Source organism: Tympanuchus pallidicinctus, unplaced genomic scaffold (assembly GCF_026119805.1).
Source record: "Tympanuchus pallidicinctus isolate F22 unplaced genomic scaffold, pur_lepc_1.0 scaffold11, whole genome shotgun sequence".
NCBI classification, from domain to species: domain Eukaryota; kingdom Metazoa; phylum Chordata; class Aves; order Galliformes; family Phasianidae; genus Tympanuchus; species Tympanuchus pallidicinctus.
In genome coordinates, this window is record NW_026294627.1 from 21,203,458 (window position 1) to 21,224,023 (window position 20,566).

The 20,566-nt window shown below is 40.0% G+C and overlaps 1 protein-coding gene across 3 annotated transcripts in view; it reads right to left on the reverse strand.

The window, feature by feature from the left end:
- DCLK1 (doublecortin like kinase 1) overlaps positions 1–20,566 on the reverse strand; it is a 229,945-nt gene that overhangs the window by 179,716 nt on the left and 29,663 nt on the right. The gene's annotated exons all lie outside the window — the stretch shown is intronic.

A 20,566-nucleotide genomic window follows, 5' to 3' on the forward strand; every position in this document is an offset into this window, starting at 1 on the left:
GGCACAATGAAGATATAAATTACCCACTTTTACAAGATCTTGGAAAATTCCTTCTTCTGCAAGGAGTGAGACTGAAATGGAGACTTCATTCTGAAGACACACCAGCTCAACACATATCTGAACAAGACTGTGTTCAGCTATCAGTTCATATACATTGAAACAGTCTAACCAACATGCACAATCAACTGTCTTGTAAAACGACAAACAATAAAATACAAATTATGCAATGGTTCCTTAAGTATGTTCTGACATTGAAAATGCAGTAACACAGAGAACAACTGAATATTAAACTGTTCAGCATTTTGCTGACCTGTCACATGTTGACAGCAGTGATCTACACTGGATCCTATACCACTACAACCAGATCTGTTAAAAACGAAATACCAAGCACTAAAAAAAAGAAAATCAAAAATAAAAAATCCCACTCACACTGAACAATGTTGGACTGCACAACTAAAAGCTAGAAAAACCAAGTGTCACTAGAATGATCACACACATTTGCTGGCTTTGTGTGCCTTCATGACATGCAGCAAACGAGATTCAAACCCAAACCAAGGAAAGACGTGATCCATCAGGACTTCAGTAAGGCCTTTGACACAGTCCCCCATAATGTCCTTCTCTTCAAATTGGAAAGATATCAATTTGACAGGTGGACTGTTTGATGGATGATGAACTGGTTGCGAGACTGTACCCAAAGAGTGGGCAGTCAAAAGCAGAATGATCAGATTGAAGATCATTGACAAGTGGTGTCCCTCAGGAGACAGTATTGAGATCAGTACTCTTTAACATCTTCATCAATGACATCGACAGCGGAATTCAGTGCACTCTCAGCAAGTTTGCAGATGACACCAAGCTGTGCTGTGCAGTCATTGTGTCTGGAGGGATGGAATGCCATCCAGAGAGACCTAGGCAGGCTCAGGCATTCGGCCCAGGTGAACCTCAGGATGTTCAACAGAACTGAGTGCAATATCCTGCACCTATGCCATGGCAACCTTCACCATTAGTGCAAGCTGGGGGATGACAAACAGAGCACAGCCCCACCAGGAAGGGTTTGGGGGTACTGGTGGATGGCAAGTTGGACATGAGCCAGCAAAAACGTGCCCTCACAGCTCAGAAAAACAACCATACCCTGGACTGCATCAAAAGCAGTGTGATCAGCAAGGTGAGGGAGTGATCCTGCCCCTCTGCTCTGTGCTGGTGAGACGTCATCTGAAGTAGAGCATCCACATGTGGAGTCCTCACTACAGGAGAGACATGGATCTATTGCTGTGTGTCCAGAGGAGGGCCACAAAAATGATCCATGGAATGGAACACGTCGCCTAGGAGGACAGGCTGAGAGAGCTGGGGCTGTGCAGTATGGAGAAGGCTCTGAGGTTACCTGAAGAGGACAGACTCTTTAGCAGGATCTGTGGTGACAGAACAATGGGAAATGGCTTCAAGCTCAAGGAGGCCAGATTTAGGTTAGATATAAGGAAAAAATTTTTACAAGTAAGGGTGGTGAAGCACTGGAACAGGTTACCTGGTGTTGGGGTTGATGCTCTGTGCCTGGAGACTTTAAAGGTAAGTCTGGATAAGGCCCTGGGCAACATGATCTAGCTGTGGTGTCCCTGTTCATCACAGGAGAATTGGACTGGATGGCCTTCAGAGGTCCCTTTCAACTCTAAGGATTCTACGATTCTATATACTGACCTTGGTTATAAATGTACTTTGTTAAAGTTTCAACTAGATGGTATTTTTCTACCTTGCACAAGAGTTTTAGGGAAGTTCTGAAAGCTTTCCTACAGTCAACACGCATCAAATCATCGTCTCCCATATCCAGCAGGCATGTTGCTCTGTCACAGAAGGAGATAAACTGATTCAAGATGACTCGCCTTTGACAAATCTATGTTGAATCTTGCTTACCACCTCACCATCTTCCAAATACATTGTTTGTTCCAGTACTTTTCCATGAATTTATCTGCTTAGTGTGTAGTCCTGTACTACGTGTCCTGCCCCCACTCCTTTTAGAAATGGATGCAATGTTTGACCATTTTCAGTTTTCCAGAATTTGAATTACTTTTAGACCATTTTTATACATGGTTTCTAGTAGCATCAACCCATTTTACTCAACTGCCTGAATTTCCAGTGTCTCTTAGAATTAGTTAGGAAAGAATACTAAGCCTTCATCTCTGCCCATGTTTTCTACAGTGTGTGCTGAAATTAGTCCTCATGGCTATCCGATCAATTAATGCTGATGAGTAAAACAAAAGCAACCTCCAGCAAAATCTATTGGTAACTTCCTAGCCTTTCTCCTTAATCATTTCTTTCCTCAGTCATTTTAATATATTTACAGAATATGTGCTTGTTGCTGCTTTCCCAGCTGTGTCATTTTGTACCTACTCCTCCTAACAATGCCTCCCTACTTCAGTACTACTCTATGATGTATTCAAAGGCTGACCTAGTATCTCATTTTTGCCTTGCTCCTTCAGTTTCAGACTAATGAATAATTTCTATTTAGGTAGTGGCAATTATGGCTATCTTTTCTTCTCAAAGAAACATCTTGTACTTGTGCCCTTCCAGCATTTCTTTAAGAAACATCTCTTGAGCTTCTGTCTTCAAATTTGCAAAAAATTCCTTTGATTTTCTGAAGTATGCTTTTTAGGCCACTTCTTAATAGCCACTTTCATCCAACTCACCATCCTCTTCCACTCAATTCCTCCCTATTAGTTAAAAGCAAATACAGACCTCCATCTTTTGTTTATCAAAAGGTTACTCACCATAAGCTCCCAAATTCTGCTAGACTATGCATGCTGTAACGCTATTTACTAAAATTTGCTGGAACAGTAAAGCATGATGCCTTGGACTTTTGGAACACACACAAACAAAACACAGCTTACCTTACATAGCCTAAGAAAACTAGCATTATTTTTATTTTATTCATTTCACCATTCAGTGCTTTCAGCATTGCCTAGTGACTTAAGTAAAGGCACATTTAAAATACAAAAGAACATTCTTTTCCTCTTAGCCATACTTGTTTCTCTTTAAATAAATCTCAGCCCTATAAAATACAACTTCAGTATATGAACATGTTCTGTTCCCTCTTACAGAATCATAGAATTCTAAGAATTGCAAAGGACCTTTAAAAGTCATCTGGTTCAACTCCCCTACAATGAACAGCAACACCTACACCTGGACCAGATTGCTCAGAGCCTGGTGCAGCCTGACCTTGAATGTCTCCAGGGACAGTACATTCATCACATCTCTAGGGAACCTGTTACATCAATGTATAGTAATGTACCATTCCCACCTCTACAGCAGAGTCCCCATGAACTAGATTCCTAAAATAGACTGAAACAGGCTGAAGTAGGAAGGGAATGGGTCTTTACAATCTCCCAGTCTGAACAACTTTAGGTGGTAGAGCAAAAGTGGAGTATCATAATGGGAGATTTCAGCTCACTTACTTCATTTCAATGTAGACTGCAAACACCTCACCATATCAGGATATAAGTGACTTTTTTTCTTTGCATTAAATCAGTGACTTTCACATAGCTGTTGTGTAGGAATCCTATAAAAGAAAATGCAGCCCTTGAAATGGTCCTAAATATAGTGGCTCTTCATAAGACTTTAAACTAGTTTTGCATGCAACAGTGCAATATTTTCACAGCAGGAGCAGGGAAGACGAAAAATTAGTCTCTAGTTGCACCCAGCTTCGGAGTGCAAACACTAGAAGCAAGGAAGCTTGTTAAGAGAATTCAAAAGCATCAGATAAAGAACTTAAATCTTTACAAGTGCTGTGGAGATGGCTAAAAATGATAACACCAGAACAACAAGGTTGGTGTATGTTTCCTATTAAGTAAAACCTGAGAAAGAATAAGAGGACACCAGAATGGTTAAAGCAGCAGTGCAGGAGTGATGTTATCCTCAAAAAGCTTGCAGCAAAGCCCAAATAGAAGAATAGCTCAATAAATACACCATAAGCTCTGGCAAATTAGATGTAAAAACACAGCAAGTCATGCAAAACAACAACCACCAATCTGATCAACAACCAGCAAAGACTAATGATGAGTCTTTCCTGAAACACATCAGGAACAGGAAGACTGCCAGAAACTCGGTGAGGCAATTCATGATCAGAGTAGTAAAGGAACACTCTGAAGATAAAGGCAGTACAGAAAATACATTGAACAGATTCACAACAGTGATGGTAACAGTATGAGATGCTTGGGAGCCCCTGGAAAGAAACGCAATAGAAGTATTAAGATTGCTATGAATGGAGAATAAATGGTAGCAATGTAACACCAGGAGAAAGAGGAAAGAAAAAAAAAAAAAACCAGCAGAAGGGGGTATATAAGAATGGCAGGCACTGGTGGCACCTAGATTAGCAGGCCAACAAGGCTGCAAAACATTTATGAGTAGCACGGCAGGGTATCTTAAACAAGAGAAGAAAAAATCTAAAATGAACACAGAGATGAGAAAGGATGAAGAAACTGGCCACTAACCAAGTGTACACTAACCACATGCCTGCCCACGTAAGGGTCCAGAAGGTGCAATGACAACTCAGTGGCATGAGTTCCTTGTCCTCTCCATCACTTGAAGGAATCCTGGGCCAACATGCACACATCTTGATGCCAGAATGCTAAACTGCATAGACAAACTTCTTAGTGCTCCTTAAGTACACAGGTGTGATAGCCTGGAATGAAACCATTTTCTTACAAAATAACATCACTTTTTAGTCTGTTGAAGTCTCACATCCAGTTTCCACACATTCTTGCCACAGTATCAGAATGCTTTCCATGAGCACCAGAGAAGGCTAACCCAGCTCCTCTCCTCAATTTCAAATAAACACTTGGCCAATTTTGAGAAGATCAAGGAAGAGATGATTTTTTGACCTGTGGGCATAATTCTCTAATAAAGCCCAAGGCAATAATTATTAATTCAATGGCACTTAAGCCTCAGATACTCTGGAGAGTAGACTGACACTCAGAACATTCTGAAGGACAGCTTCCATAGATTTTCTTCAGAAATGCTGGGGTAACTCAGTACTTTCTCTCATACTTACTATTCAAAAACAGTGCATTGTTTGGTCCTTATAAGATTTCTCCTCCCTACCTTTGGCTCCTTCACTGAGACTTCAGAAAATAGTTTCAGAAGAGCATTTCTATTAGCATCATTCCCTAAATCTTTACCAAAGAGAAACATTTAATAGGGATTGTTATATTGATCTGTCTGTATGCATTTTCGTGTCAGATATAATCAAAGAAAGTAATTACACCAACACGTCCTGCATTCTGACAACTGCCTTTTTATTGCAGGTTAACAAATGTAATTAGATTCTCACAGGCCAGAAAAAGTACCAGGAAATCTCATTATCTTGTTGCCAATCAATCTTTTGAGAAACATACAGACACAGTAAATAAAAATTGAAAGTGAACTGAAATAATTTACAATCCCTGCTAGCTACCATTTTTCCAGTAAAAAATAAAACTATTCCAGCCTTTGTGTGTGTGCGTGTGGTAAAAGAAAAAAAAAAAAAACAAATCATTCCTAATCTGCATTGTAATTTATTATGCTCATTTTTGAGTGATCTAGTTAGAAGCCTGTAGTAAAGGTATTCTGTATATAGCAGAAAAAAATTACACTATCCAGCTTACTTCTGCTGAAGCAGTTAAACCATTCTGTACTCACAACACTGTCAGCTCCAAGTGCCCCAAATCCTAAAACGTAGCCCTAAAATTCCTAAGGTAAAAAGCAAATGGAGCATCTTTAATGGCTAAGAAAAACAGCATGCGGTTAATGTGCTGAATTTCTTCATAACCAGAACATCTAGCAACTTAGAACTAAAAAAAGCAATCCAGATTCTCACACAAAGCTGTGCCAGTTCTGAAGCCACATTTTCAAGACAGACAATGACTACCACAAAATTAAGGACAGAAAAATTAGAGCTGCCAACACTGCAATTAAACACCTCCGAACAGCCCATTTTGTTTAAATTTCCTGAGCAAACAGCACCCTCAGTTTGCTCTTCTCACAGTGTAACTGTGTCACCATTCTCCCGTTGTGGGTGTGCTGAAATTGCTGTTACATAACTCCATCGTTGCCAACTGAGGTTTAAAAAATAAATTTTCAAACTGAAAACCAATATCCTTCTCAGATAAGTGATCCTCCAGATAGCTCTATCACTCTATTGATTGGGGATGGCAGGGGGTGAACCCCAGATAATGGGAAGTCCCAACCTTCCCCTAGCTTTTACTAGTGCCCAGTCTGCCTGGTGTGTCTTCCTGCACAATGGTGATGCTCTTCACTGGCTGCAACTTTCCACGATGCATACATCTATGCATGCTCTGCTTAGCTCAAGATCCATTTTAAAGAGTGACAGTTCTCTCACTCTAATTGATCTCATCTTACAAAAGAGCATGAGTTGCACCTTAGAAATGCCTCTTTCTTTTTAACCAGCTATTAAATTCTCTCAACAATTTGCTTAAACAGATGAGACTAGGCTACAAACACTGTGAGTACAGCCAATGAATCTCACTTCAAGACACAGGCTACCTTAGCTCCTGTTACCATTCTCCTCAGACCTCTCAGTGATCCTGGAAGACAAATTCAGATTAGTAATAATCACTTTTGAGGAATAAATGAATACGTAGTTTTATCAAAATTCCAAGTCATTATAACCATCATAAATAATGAAGCACATAAAAATGCATGTCTGAAAACATGAAAATATTCATGACCGAATTACCTTTCCATTTAGAAAGAGGAAATGAAGTAAAATGTAACTGAATGAGTTTGCTAATGTCCACTATTACAGTCATGCTTTCCCTCCAAATCAGTAATTTCACCTTAATAAAATAAGCCCAGCCCCACACAGAAGAATAAATTCAGAATCGTATCCACGATTTTTCTGCTTATAAATCAAAGGTATCTAGACCCCAGCCTGTGTTTTAGAACACAGCAGAAATCACCAAAGAAAGGTAGCAATTCTGACATTACAAAGAATTGTGCCAGTGAGGTAAGAAAGAAGAGGGAGTCAGAAGAGAACAAGACTTCTCAGCAGACTTTTTCTCATGATGTGAAATAGCTCCAGCGATCATTGCTAAGGTACGGCAAGCCAGTGTGATCAGCAGGGTGAGGGAGTGATTCTGCCCCTCTGCTCTGTGCTGGTGAGACATCACCTGAAGTAGTGCATCCACATGTGGAGTCCTCATTACAGGAGAGACATGGATCTATTGCTGTGTGTCCAGAGAAGCCAGTGTGGAACAGCCCCTCTTCAACAAGTGGTTGTCACCACAGCTAGGACAGCTCACTAGACTGACTATCTTTGCAATGGAAGAAGGTCAGCCTAGTCACAAGAGAGGAAAATGATCTTCAATTAAAACACAGACGTTCCTTTCTTGATGAAGGCTGGTGCTTCTGGATCCTTACAAGCATCAGGCAAAAAAGTAATCCTATTCTAAAAAATAGGAGATGCACTGTCTTCTCCAACATCCTCAGAAAGACTCAGTCATTCAACAGGTATCCAGCTTATTCCAGCTCTATACTCTTATCTAAATGGTCCAACAAAACCCAGCTTCTATCTTTTGCTCTTAATGCTTGTTTCACTTTTTTCTTGTCTCACACCAATGTCACCATCGAGGAGTCTGACAGCTCTAACTTCCAGTGTACACTGGAGTCAATCTACAAGAAAGTTTCTCTCAATTCCTCTGTTGTTCCACTATTTCTGAATGTCATTGTTTCACCATTCACTGACCATTTTTCTCATCCATTTCTCAAAACCACTGAAAAAATGCTTTCACTGTAATATTTTTTTTGTTTTTGGTGCCTACATTTCTGTCTTAATTCAAAGGATAGTTTCTCTCCACTCACTGATATGGTAGACAACACCACCCTTTCCCACCTCTGATCGAGTTTTCAATTCTTTCCAGAATGTAGAAAGTCTAAAAGCACCTAAACTAAGTCCCTTCCATGAACAGTACTTTTTGTCTTGCCCGTGGCTACAGGTGGTACAGCTAGGTGTTAGGCTGGAAACAAAGAACACCAATTAAATGTCAAAGTTCGTTTTAGCACATTCCCAGTGCTTGCTGAGGTTCCAGAGTACAAACCTGTGTTACAGCATCCACATTCTGACACCCTGCGTGTTTTGCTCAAGGCTATGCCTCAGTGCTACAGAAATCCAGTAGAGGACATAGCAAAATCACTATATGTTAGCAAGAATGCTGTGTCTTATTTAAAAATTAGAACAGCAACGTGTGATCTCCACAATGGCTGCAGTCACTAGTGCTCCGTATTAAAAAAAGCTTCTGACCCAAAAGGGCAGCTGCTAATGCGATGAGCAGATGCACCAGCCTCCTACCAGCTGGTACACAGGCAAAACAGACACTGAGAACTGCCACTGCCATCTGAGCTGGCCTGTCACAGCTGTTCCACTGTAGTTTACAGCAGGAGTTTCTGCTTAAAGGAGAAATGGTTTTGCACAGAAGCAGATCAGCACAAAGCAGTAACAAAGTAGCAGTTCACAAAATTCACCTGAAGAATTACTCAACACCACTGTAGATCTTGGTAAATGCTGATTCCTTCAGTTCATTTTTTCTGCATAAGCAATGCAATTGCCTGAGCTTAGCAGCAAGCAACATCATCATGCTCTCATGCCTCCATCCACATTCTAGCTTTGGACATACATGGACTACCTAGAACCTAAAACTAAAATTTCTCCATTCACCATACTCTAGAGGAAGACTGAAGTTTGCAAAGGGCAAAAAAACAACAGCAGAATTCTCACCATTTGGGCCCCAATACAGTATTTCCTTTATCGGCACCAGGAAAACTGTGTTGAGAAATGAGTGTACTGAAAAACTCTATGTTAGAGTTCCTGTCATAGAATCACAGAATGGCCTGGGTTGAAAAGGACCACAGTGCTCATCCAGTTCCAACCCCCTGCTATGTGCAGAGTCACCAACCAGCAGACCAGGCTGCCCAGAGCCACATCCAGCCTGGCCTTGAATGCCCCCAGGGATGGGGCATCCACAGCCTCCTTGGGCAACCTGTTCCAGTGCATCACCACCCTCTGCGTGAAAAACTTCCTCCTAATATCTAACCTGAATCTCCCCTTAGTTTAAAACCATTCCCCCTTGTCTTGTCACTATCTTGTGACTGCATCTCCAGACACAGAGTCAGCTATATGAGACTGTATCCTTTGCTGCCAAGACTCCTAGGGATTCTCCGGCCATTTCATTCCCTTGTTTTGCCAGCTAGTCCTCTTAATGCACAAAGGTTTTTATTTTCAGATCTGAATCTCAAAGACACCAAGACGTGGTAAAGCAAGCTTTGGGCCACAAACATCAGAACATGCAAAATATTTTCAGAGGTAAATAACTAATCTGATGACAGAAACCTGGGGATTCTGTAATATCAAAACCATGGTAAGGTCATGCTTCTTGGCAGTATAGAATACTCTCCTTTTCAAAAGCGATGGCAGTATGGCCACACAAACTTGAATCTGGATTTTTTCAAGGCATCACGAACAATCTAATCATGTAAGGAAACAGGTCTTATGCAAATGCACTGTGTACTTCATGTACTTCACAGTGCCTACTTACCCCTACTTATTCCACAATACTTAAAATCATTGGCCTCGCTCAAACCTGACACAGAATCAGAGGTTTCAATTGTTTCATGTATATGCTCTGTATGATACTTATTGTAAACAGAGAAAGAAGAATATAGAAATTATTCCTTAGAGTGGGGGGTGCACAGGAACTCACCTTCATTATCTATCAAGGCTGTACAGTCAAGCCTGGCTGTAAGGACTGAAAAGTTTTCAGTGGTTGCTTTGTTTCACTCCAAGACATCAACGACAGAAAGATAGCTGCTCTTTTTGTCACTTCCTAATTTCAAGCTAGAGCAAAAACAAATCCACTTAAAATAACTGTTGCTTCCATAAAACTGAAAGGCAAATGCTTCCATGACTTTTTAATCACTCTTAATCTTATGAACAAAAATACCATTGGCAGCCCAGAAGGCCGATGGTATTTTGGGCTGCATCAAAAGAAGACTGGCCAGTGAGGAGAGGGCAGTGATTGTCCCCCCCTCTACTCTGCCCTCCTAAGGCCCCATATGGAGCAATGTGGCACTGTGCATCCAGGTCTGGGGCCCCAGTACAGGAAAGATGTAGAGCTTTTGAAGAGGATCCAGAGGGCCATAAAGATGACCAGAGGGCTGGAGCATCTCTCCTACAAAGACAGGCTCAAGAACTGGGCTTGTTCAGTCTGGAAAAGAGAAGCTCTGGAGAGACCTCACTGCAGTCTTCCAGTACTTGAAAGGAGCTTACAAGCAGGAGGATGAGCAACTTTTTAAGCAGGTAGAAAGGACAAGGGGAAATAGAGTTAAACTGAAAGAGAGGAGGTTCACACTATACGTTAGGAAGAAATTCTTCATTCAGAGAGTGGTTAGGCATTGTAACAGGCTGCCCAGAGAAGCTGTGGATGCTCCATCCCTGGAGGCATTCAAGGCCAGGCTTGATGGGTTCCTGGGCAGTTTGATCTGGTGGTTGGCAACCCTACACGTGACAAGGGGGTTGGAACTAGATGATCTCTGAGGTCCCTTCCAATCCAAGCCCTCCTATGATTCTAGGATTCTTGCCTTCAAAGTGAAACATCCTAGCAGAGACATTAAGCCCGATTCTTTAAAACACATCAAGTTTAAAAATAAAACAAGAAAACCAAATGGCCTTTTCTACTCCTGGGAAAAGCAAAGCATCTGAATAAAACTGATGCTAGCTGATACTGTCACTCTCTTCCGGGGAGAAAAGTCTATAGTATTTGAAGTATTTCATAATTAACACATGCACATTCTACACTGCTTTTATCCCAAAGAGCAATGCACAATTAATTTTTCTGTCCTTTGTTATCTGCAGAGAAATCGTTTTTATATGAACTCTGTACGGCCTTAAAATCTCAATACATGCAGTAACAGACAAGAGCTATCAAGTGGGATAAAGAGTAAGCAATGAAAGCAACTGTTCATGTGCATCCCCGACTGTGTATGCCTACAGTTGCTTGTGATGTGAAGCATAACATGCTGATCTTGCCATCGGCCAGCTCTGAGGCCCAAGGGCAGGCATTTGCTTTCCTGAATAAGCAAAAAGAATTATTCCAATGGGCTGCAAACTCCCTGAGCTTTAAGAACCATTAAATGCACGTCAGTTAAGAACTTTCCACAAGGGACTTTTGTGAAGCCATGAAAGAAATTTCTTCCTTGTTCATCACTTAAATACTGTTTTATCTAGAGACAGCATCATAACCATGCCCATCTTCACACAACTTTGCTGCTGTCAAAACATCATCTTCTAAAAATAATGTTATTTGCTACTATAGTACAAAGTTTTACCTCCCCATCATCTTTATTTTAGGCTGAAATGAGCACTTTGTTATCAAACAGAGTTTGTTGAATAACCTTTATTTGCTTCAGTCATCTCTACATTGAAATTCTCTCCCCTGAGGCACAAAGAAGGAAATCAATTAATAAGCCGAGTGGGGTTTGTTTTGTTTTTTAAGATTGATGAAAAGAAACCATGAAACTTTTATAAAAAGCAAGAAACACATGACTTCACTGTATGCTGAGCATTACCAGTCACATGGGAACTTCCCCCTCAGATCAGAAGGGAATAAAGTTGGAAGCATGTCCCTTTCCCAGCTGACAGTATCCTCAACCTCAATACAAGAACAGAAACTCAAGAGTGGTGGTGAAGGAGCCTTCATCAGCAAGGCTAAGCGAGCAATTATTACATCTCACCAGAACTCTATCCTTCCCTTATCATTTTCCTTCCCTTTTTATACAAAACAATGATGTTAATCCACTTCTAAAAATGGAAATATCCTTCACCAAAATCTGGCAAGGTGGGATGTATCTGGAGTAAAGCTTTCCGTGCCATCTAACACTCTCACCTAACCCTGACATGAGAAGACTTCACTAACTGCTGCTCTGACAAAAACAGATTTCTTCACATCAAAAATCTTTCAACTTTTATTTCAATAAGAACTTGCTTTAATTCTGCAATCTGGAGCACAGACTTGCCTCTTGGTTGGGAAGCTACAGTAAAGTTCATGACTTTTGAAATTCTTGTGAAAACCACCTTGATTGTGACCAAGCTGCAGGCTTTCTGAAATGCACATCACTCAAATACATTCAGCAGTTCTTTGCTGGGATGTGGTTTCACCAGCAACTGCAGCCAAGCCACACTAGTGCTGCAGTCATGTGGCTGATCACATCCTACCCTCCCACCTCTGTAGCACATTCTCCCCATCCCCCGGGTTGTACTGGGATTAATGGGATCCTGCTCAACCACCTCCAAGTCCTGCTGCTGGCACAGGAGAGGCAAAGGGAAACACAAACGCATCTTTTGGCAGCGCTGCCGACAGAATCTGAGCCAAACAGGAAACTGCTTTCTAGGATGCTGTTGTGCATCAATAGCCAAGTTCTGGAGATTGGATCTGGAGGAAACATGTTAATTATAACACACTTGCTAGAGCCGGTAATAAGAAAAAACTAAATCCCATCTTGCTACATCAATGATCATAAGCATCTTAAAAATAAACCTGAGTTTCAAAACCAAGCAAATCTCAACTACATTTTCAACAACAACCACATCTGCTCATAGACAGAGAGAAGTAAGAAAGTGCCTAATTGCAGATTAGCAGTAAAACAAAAATACAATGAAGGGCCACAAGGATGGCATGAAGGGAGAAATGTGATAACCATTTCCTGCTCCAGAACTATCAAATGACAGTGGTAACCAGCACTTACCTGAAGTAACCTGTTTGAAAAGGCTTTGGTAGAGGATTGAAGGTCGATAAAGTTACAGAAGGGTTAAAAATCAAAAGGGAGATAAGGTTTCTGTCTGTGTATGCAGTCTTTTAGTAGTATGTAGTAGAGCTCCTAGAAATCACAACTATTTTTAAACAGAAGCTAAAATGATAATGTATCTACAATAAACCAAAAATGGGTACCAGTGCAGAAGCTCAGACATATATACAGTTTAAACATGCTTTGTCATGAAGTGTTCTGTACACCACGTACTTTTATGTTCTCTATTTTTATATGAATGTGCTACACTGAGAGGTTATATTAAAGAGCCCTGAAGCTGTGGAGAAAAGGTGGTAAGCAGTAGAATTGAGACTCTGAACTCAGGACAGAAGACTTCACTTTATTCAGAACATTGCTGGATAAGGACGAATGGGAAGCTGTGACAAGTCCAGTGTCTAACTCAGATCCCTTCAGATCAAGGAGCTTCTGCTGCTCAGTCCTACAAATTATTTTTTGAAGATTGTATTTCTATTTTCTAGATTGCTGCTATGATTAGACATCACGTGTTACAGTCAATATGACAAACAGAAAGTTAGCAGCATCCCCTGCTTCTATTACAAAAATGATACATGATGGACAGACCTTTGTTATTTCAGGATACTTCAATCAGAATAAGGAATTGAAATGGAACTCCAAGGTCAGCCTGTTTTCTGAGTGATTTTCCTCAGCTGTTCTGTGAAGATGGAGCCTTCATACAGATCACTGAAACAACTATTTGACCATTTCTTTTGAGACTTTCAGACCCTATGCTTGCCTACTTTTTGCTCTGAAGTCGACCCTGAAAAAATACTGCATGCAATTCCAAAATCTGTCTGGTTTTGTTTATACACACCACTTTCAATCCAACACTACTTGTCTTAGCGCAGGCTTTGAAACTTGATCATCAGAGCCAAGTTTAAAAGATTCATCCCAGCAAAGCTCATGATTCTTTTGGCAGACAGCTTAAAAAAAAATGTATCTAGATGGCTAACTATGCTGTTAAGCAATTAATATGGCTTTTAGATTAATACAAGCCACAAGCCGCTAAATACACATGAACAGCTTCACAATCTTGTCAAGAATGTTAAGGTGATCCTAAAAAGTAAAAGCAAAAGTCTCACAAATTCCAAGCTGCTTCACAACAGTGAATCCTACTTACTTGCTTAGAAGTCAGTAACTAGAGGTCTTTTCTCTCTCCTGCATTTGCCAGCAAAACTGTTTGGAAACATTGCACTGTCTCATTGGTACTGGCTTCTGGTATATCCTAAATTTACCAGTTCAAAGACCTCTGCAATCTCCAGTAGCTTCTGCCTGAAGATAAACTTCGTTGCTCAAGAACAAAGCTTTAGAGACATTCTGGGAATTAAGGATTAACTTAGAAGATAAAAGAAAAAGAAAAAATTATTTGGGCTGAGGGACAAAGTTTGCAAACACTGCAAAATGCTTTACAAAGTTAAATGGCACTGAATGGGAACACACAAAGAAAAGGAAGAAATAACACACAATAATAATAGGAAGAAATTACACACATTTTATACTTCAATGCACTCTGGACATGTTCTCACAATTGCTTCAAAGTGTGGCATCTTTGCACTGCATGTGCAGAATACTTTTTTTCTGTATCATAATCCTGACTTGAAAATGGGGGAACCTAACTCCTTCCCAAGGAGACTACTAATACACAATTCTATCCAGGAATCATGAAATACTTTGTAATTTACCTAAAGTGCCCAATTCTGGTTTCTAGCAATTATATAATACTTGTTCAACTTTAATTTCAGCGTATAGCGCGAAGTACCACAGAACTGCTAAATATTCCCAGCTGAAAGAGCATTGAGTGAGGGAAAAAAAAGGCAGGAGGTGATGGGGGAAGGAGGTTAAGCTCCATTTTGGGGATTTTAAAATAAGCACATGAACTGTCATCATTTGCTCTTTCATTTTCAAGTGCTTGTGATAAAGAGACTGACAGAGTTACTACTGTGAAGTCTGAGCAAGTAGCCATGCTAAAATAAACAGCTTCTGGTTCTGGAATTGCTTCTTAGAAGCAGTATAACAAAAGACATCATGTGTCCATGCAATGCACAGACACTTTTTGCAAACCAAATATTTTTTCTGACTGTTAGCCCAAAACCAAGATTAAAAGCTTGTCCAAGGTAGGACAAAAACATTTGAAAGTTGTAAGTACAAGATATTACCACTGTTCTACACAATGCCAAGATCAGCAGGATGTGGAAAAGCTGTCAGCGTTCAGTTAGATCCTGCAGTTCACCATATACCTGCCAAACAATGATTCACAAGGGATTTTTTGGAATGTTGTACAGTGATCAAAGAAAGCCATCAAGAGAACCATTATGGTTTGCTACATAGATGCAAGCAAATCAAGACTGGATGATTCTAAAGAGATCTTATCTAAGTAAAAACAACTGATGGATTAAATGTTGATATTCTGATTAACGTTCAAAGAATCAGATTAAAAGGACACTCCTTTCTAATATCAGCAAGTAAGAAACCATAAGTAAAACAAAAAGAATCCAATCCAAACACCAAAGACATACACATAACTCATGTACTTGGACTCACTGAAGCAATGCATTCTTTGCCTTCAAAGCACAACCAACTTGCACACTAGAGGCAATGGCAGACACGTTGCCAATGAACATTCAGCTTACTCAAAACATTCTGCTATTCTCTACCTTTCAAAACCAGACTTCCTGACCCAAGCCAATGCAGTGCTTCCACTGCTGTCATTTCCCAACAGTGAAAAGAATTAGAAACTCATCCCTCCCCAGAACTCCCTACAGCTGCCTGAAGCAAGCAGGCACACCTGGGAAGGCTGCCCAGCACAGCCCATGGGACTGCCTTTCTGCTGCCACACATCACCAAACAGTCATGGAGCATCAGGCCAGGTTCCTTCCCAGATCTGACAATATAATTAAAAAGGCATCAATTTAAGAAACAGGGTGAATGAGAAAACAAAACATTTTGACTGAAATACAAATTGCCTACAAGTTTTTCCTTGAAATGATCTGTTAGAAATAAAATTTCATTTAAAAATTTAAGGATGGCTCTCAACACAGCAGTGAAAATATACTGAAGCTTGTGCATATTTGAATGAAAGCAAGTACTTCTGAAGTATCACAATTGCTGTGACCCCTCTTTTCTCTATTTCAAAGTAAAGAAAAAAAAAAAAAAAACACAACAAAAAACCACGTAAGTAACATCTGCTGCTCCATCCACCAGAGCAGCTGGTATGTGGGCCATCCAGAAATTCTATCTTGAGTGATTAAACAAAGCAGTACCAATGCAATACCCTAAACTGGAGCTTTTCCCAATACGTGCATTTTAATAAATCCAGATAAGTGATCTAGACTACACTTAAACTAGCTTTGAATCTTGGAAATGACATTCTCTTCAGGGACATATGTCAAATGTCACCACCACCAGCTATAGCTTGCCATGACTAATGAGACAAAGCTCTCAAGACCTCTGGATATAAAGGAAAGACCAAAAGGCCCAACCTGCCCAAGTTTGATAACAAAACAACTTCATCTCTTCCTGTTCCTTACCCTGCATCCAGATTTATCTGTTGCTCAGTAGAAGAGCTTCGTACAACTAAAACTGTGCAAGACTGCAAGAAAATGACAAACAGGTAGAAGAAGTATGATAACGAAGTATATTTGTGACATTTTAGAGCAGCACAGCCAACACTCCTCTACGCGCAATTATTAAAGACAGAGAAGAGCAGAATAAATAAATGAATAAAATGAATTAAAAAACACCAAACGTTCTCCCCAAAATTAAAGCAGTTCTGAAGAAGGCAGAAGACAAAGCACAAGTGCAGCAAGGATTCTTGCTTCAGAATTTTGCAGGAAGGGCAATGACACGGCCCCAAGCTGTCAGAGTTCAAGAAGTGTTTGCACAATGCTATCAAACATAGGGTTGAAATTGTGAGTGGTACTGTGTGGAGCCAATTGGGTCCTTTCCACTTAGGATATTTTACGGAAGAGGGACTTGGAGAGTGACTACTTATCAGCGTAATGATAGAACAAGGGATAATGACCTAAAACTCAAAGATTTAGACTAGAATTTAGAAAGAAATTCTTCACAATGAGCAAGGGGAGGCACTGAACAGGCTGCCCAGGGAAACGGAACGCCCCAACCCAGGAGACATTCAAGGCCAGGCTGCGAGGGGCTGCAGCAGCCCAGCCAAGTGGGAGCTGGCCCTGCCTATGGCAGAGGGCTTGGAACTGGATAGTCTTCAAGATCTTGCCTAAATCAAACCATTCTACCAGTCTATTTACACAGCAACTACTGACAACTGTAAGTAAAAATTCCGGTCACCTGCTGATTCTTAGTGAGGTTACAGAAAGGTCTCAATTCTGTGCTAACAATTGTCTGAGTTACGCTTTCAAGGAAATCTACTCAAAGAGGTTGGTCAGCTGAACTCATTTCTTATGGAAATACAAGCATGCTAAAGAGCTTTCTCTCACAGCCAAGCTCCAGCATAGTGGTACCCTCTCATATCTAAATTTCAGTTTCATTAATTTTAAGATGTTCTGTGAAGTAATCATGGTTAAAATTAGCATCTCTTCCTCTTTTCCAGATACTTTGAAGGCAGCACAAAAAGAGGCTAATTTTCAGCTCGGAGTGGGATGTGTTTCAGTAAGCTACATTAGGCGGTGCAGAAACATTAAAAGCAAAACTCATCTACTCTCCTATGAGACTGAACTATTAGGAACTTGTGCTGTTAAACACAAACACTCCTCCACCCACGATCTAAACAAGCGTAGTACTCTGATGGCACCAAAACCTGGGAAGAATACACATTACAGGGCTGACTAATGTAGACTTTGTGCTGATACCTGCCAAGCCACAGGCACAACCCTGCCAATGTCAGCATATCAAGCAATGCAAGGAAGCTGCAGACTAATGCCATCTCATCACAGCCACACCAAACTGGGCAATTAAGAGTTTCCCAATTCAAGTCCTAATCAAAACATCAAAAATAAGGACGTCAAGAAACTGATATTTGCCAGCTCGTTCGATCTCGGCAGGGTCAGAGAAAAAGGGGGATGGAATGGAGAACGTGTACTTTAAGTAAAACACTGGTGTGGATTTGCAGGATCAGATCTGGATTTTAAAGTCTCTTATACAAGAGGAAAGGAAAAAAGCCCTCCAGTTTGACCAGAATCTACACTATTTGAATGACTGATCCCATTTAGATAAAACCCTAATAGTAACAGAGAAAATAACAATCACTAATATTCCAGAGTCCTTTTCTCCCACCTAACTGCTTTTTATAATACATATTTTTTTTATTTAATAAATATTTAGACCATGACCACAGGCTTTCAAACTGACCTTTCTCTTCAGAGATTAGAATATTGGTACAGTTCAGAGTATCTACTCTCAGCCTACAGCCTGTGCTCTACCCTGCAGCTGGTTCAAAAGGACAAGTTCAGGTCAAAGACTTAATCTAGTTACTTTGCTTTTATCAGCCTGTGCTATAACTTTTACATTAAGTATGTTTTTTGTATATAATTGATTCATATAATTTTTTAAGTAAATCATGCCTCGAGTGACTTGTAAAGCTATTTGGGCAATTGAAAATTATTTTAAGTGCATTATACAGAAAGAAAATTCAATGTTCCCCTTTTAATAATCCCCAAATGGTTTTTGAAGAACATTGTAAGGCCTATATCATGGAATATAGTATCCAAAAGAGAGAAAGTACAAAGGATAGGCTGCTATTTATGGCATTAATTAAAACAGGTATATTTTTCCTTTATTCTCCTATGCCTCGTCTTCCTTGTTCAAAACTTGCAGATTATAGCAAATTTGGTGCAAAAATGGGGCTGGGGGTTTTCTGTTTTCACACTGTGAAATACCAACGCTGTACCCACTGCTTTATTCTCAACTTGAAAAATGCAATTGGTTTGCTTAAGGTGCAATACAATATTTGAAATTTAGTATCTAGGTTATCAAACATGATTTCAAATCAAGTTATTGTTCAGGGATTTCCAAAAGGTTTATCAAAGACAACTGCACTATTGCTTTCCTTATGAATATCCTCACTAGCAAACACCCTCTTTTTATTGCTACAGAGGAAAAGTTTGTGCAATTCTCCTTTTATAGTAAGGCAAAAAAATAATAAATTCATTAATAAAATTCATAACAGACAGGGATAAATCTGCACTCCACTCAGTCAGCCATCAAGCTGAGAACACTGCTCAGTGACTGGCTTGAGACTGAACTCCAGTTATCTCAGGTCAAAGAGTTTCTAAACTAATCCAAGTCAAGTCAAATCCTGAGCTAGCCTGCAGGCATGTCGCTTCATGTAAGTTGGGCTAGTACAGGGTAACAAAGGGCTTTTAATAAACAGACCAAGAAGTAGAAAGTGTTTTTTTGCCATAGTTATCCTAAGGCTAGCCCCTGCTCAGTGCCTGCAAAAGTAACGTGGCTCCAGGTAATCCAACTTTTTGCCCAAATGCTAGCAAATTTCCCATAATTCAGCTTCTCCTTGTACCCTGAAAGCCACATTGTGATGGCAGATTCCTCTTGGCATGTTATCTACAGGAAAAAATAACTATTCTTGGCCTTTTCCAACACACCTGTGGGCACAATACTGTGCAGTAGCTTTTCTACTAAAAAGGAGTATCTGCATTTCTGCATGCAACAAACTACTGGTTTACACGAGATTCACTTCACCCTCTCTGTAGATATTCCCAGTGCTAACTGACTCAAAAACACTGTTGAATAGCACTTACGTGACACTGAAATGCAATGGCACTTCATTGGAGAACCAGCAAGAGCAGATAAAACCAGCATTAACAGATCTGAGCCACAGATTCTATGCTAAGATTAAAAGACCCCATTTGTGTGCCTACATTAGCCTCTAAGGAAGAACCAAATTCTCTCATCCTTTTATTTTCACAGAAGTAGATTTAGTAATATGTCTGCACTATGCAACATTTTGTGCAAGTATTAATTAAAAACAAAATTCTTGCACTGTTTGAAGACTTGATTATCACTTAGAGAATCACGAGGCAAATCAATTCCCTCCTTTAAAAATACTAGTTTGGAAAAGCCCAAAGAAATTGCTTAGCTACTTTGGGTCCACGTACTCAAATTCACCATACCAGTGATGGCTGCAAGACAGCCTCCAAAATAAAATGTTACACTAACGCAGAATTATGACTCACAATATGCTCGTTCTATCCACATCCATTTTAGAAAACTGATGGACTGATGACAGGTGTCAGTTTGTGCTTCTTAAAAGAAAGATCAGATGGGAATCCAGATTGTAGTTATCCAAGAGGTCAAATAAGAAAAATACTTTTTAGTGTTCCACAGAACCACATGTTCAGAAGTGTTCTTCCCAGCGCTTGCTTCTAATTCTACCCAATGAGAACATTAGTTGCTCTCAACAAATCCACACAACTGGGAATCTTACATTGTAAAAAAAAATTTTTTAAAAATCAATTTTTTAACTGGAGAATCACACAATTTATTGTATAGTGTATTAAACCATCCCAAAAAACATGCATTTTCCAATGTGCTATGCATGTGCAATTACTACAGAACATAGGAGCCTCATTGTTGTGGAGAACAGGAGACTTATAATGACTCAGAAAGAGAAGCCAACACCTTAATCACACTTAAAAGGAAAATACAGAATTAATAAAGTACTCCTTCTAGCAGTCAATAAGAAGACCATACTCCAAAGAACACCAAGCTTACGCTCCCCTCT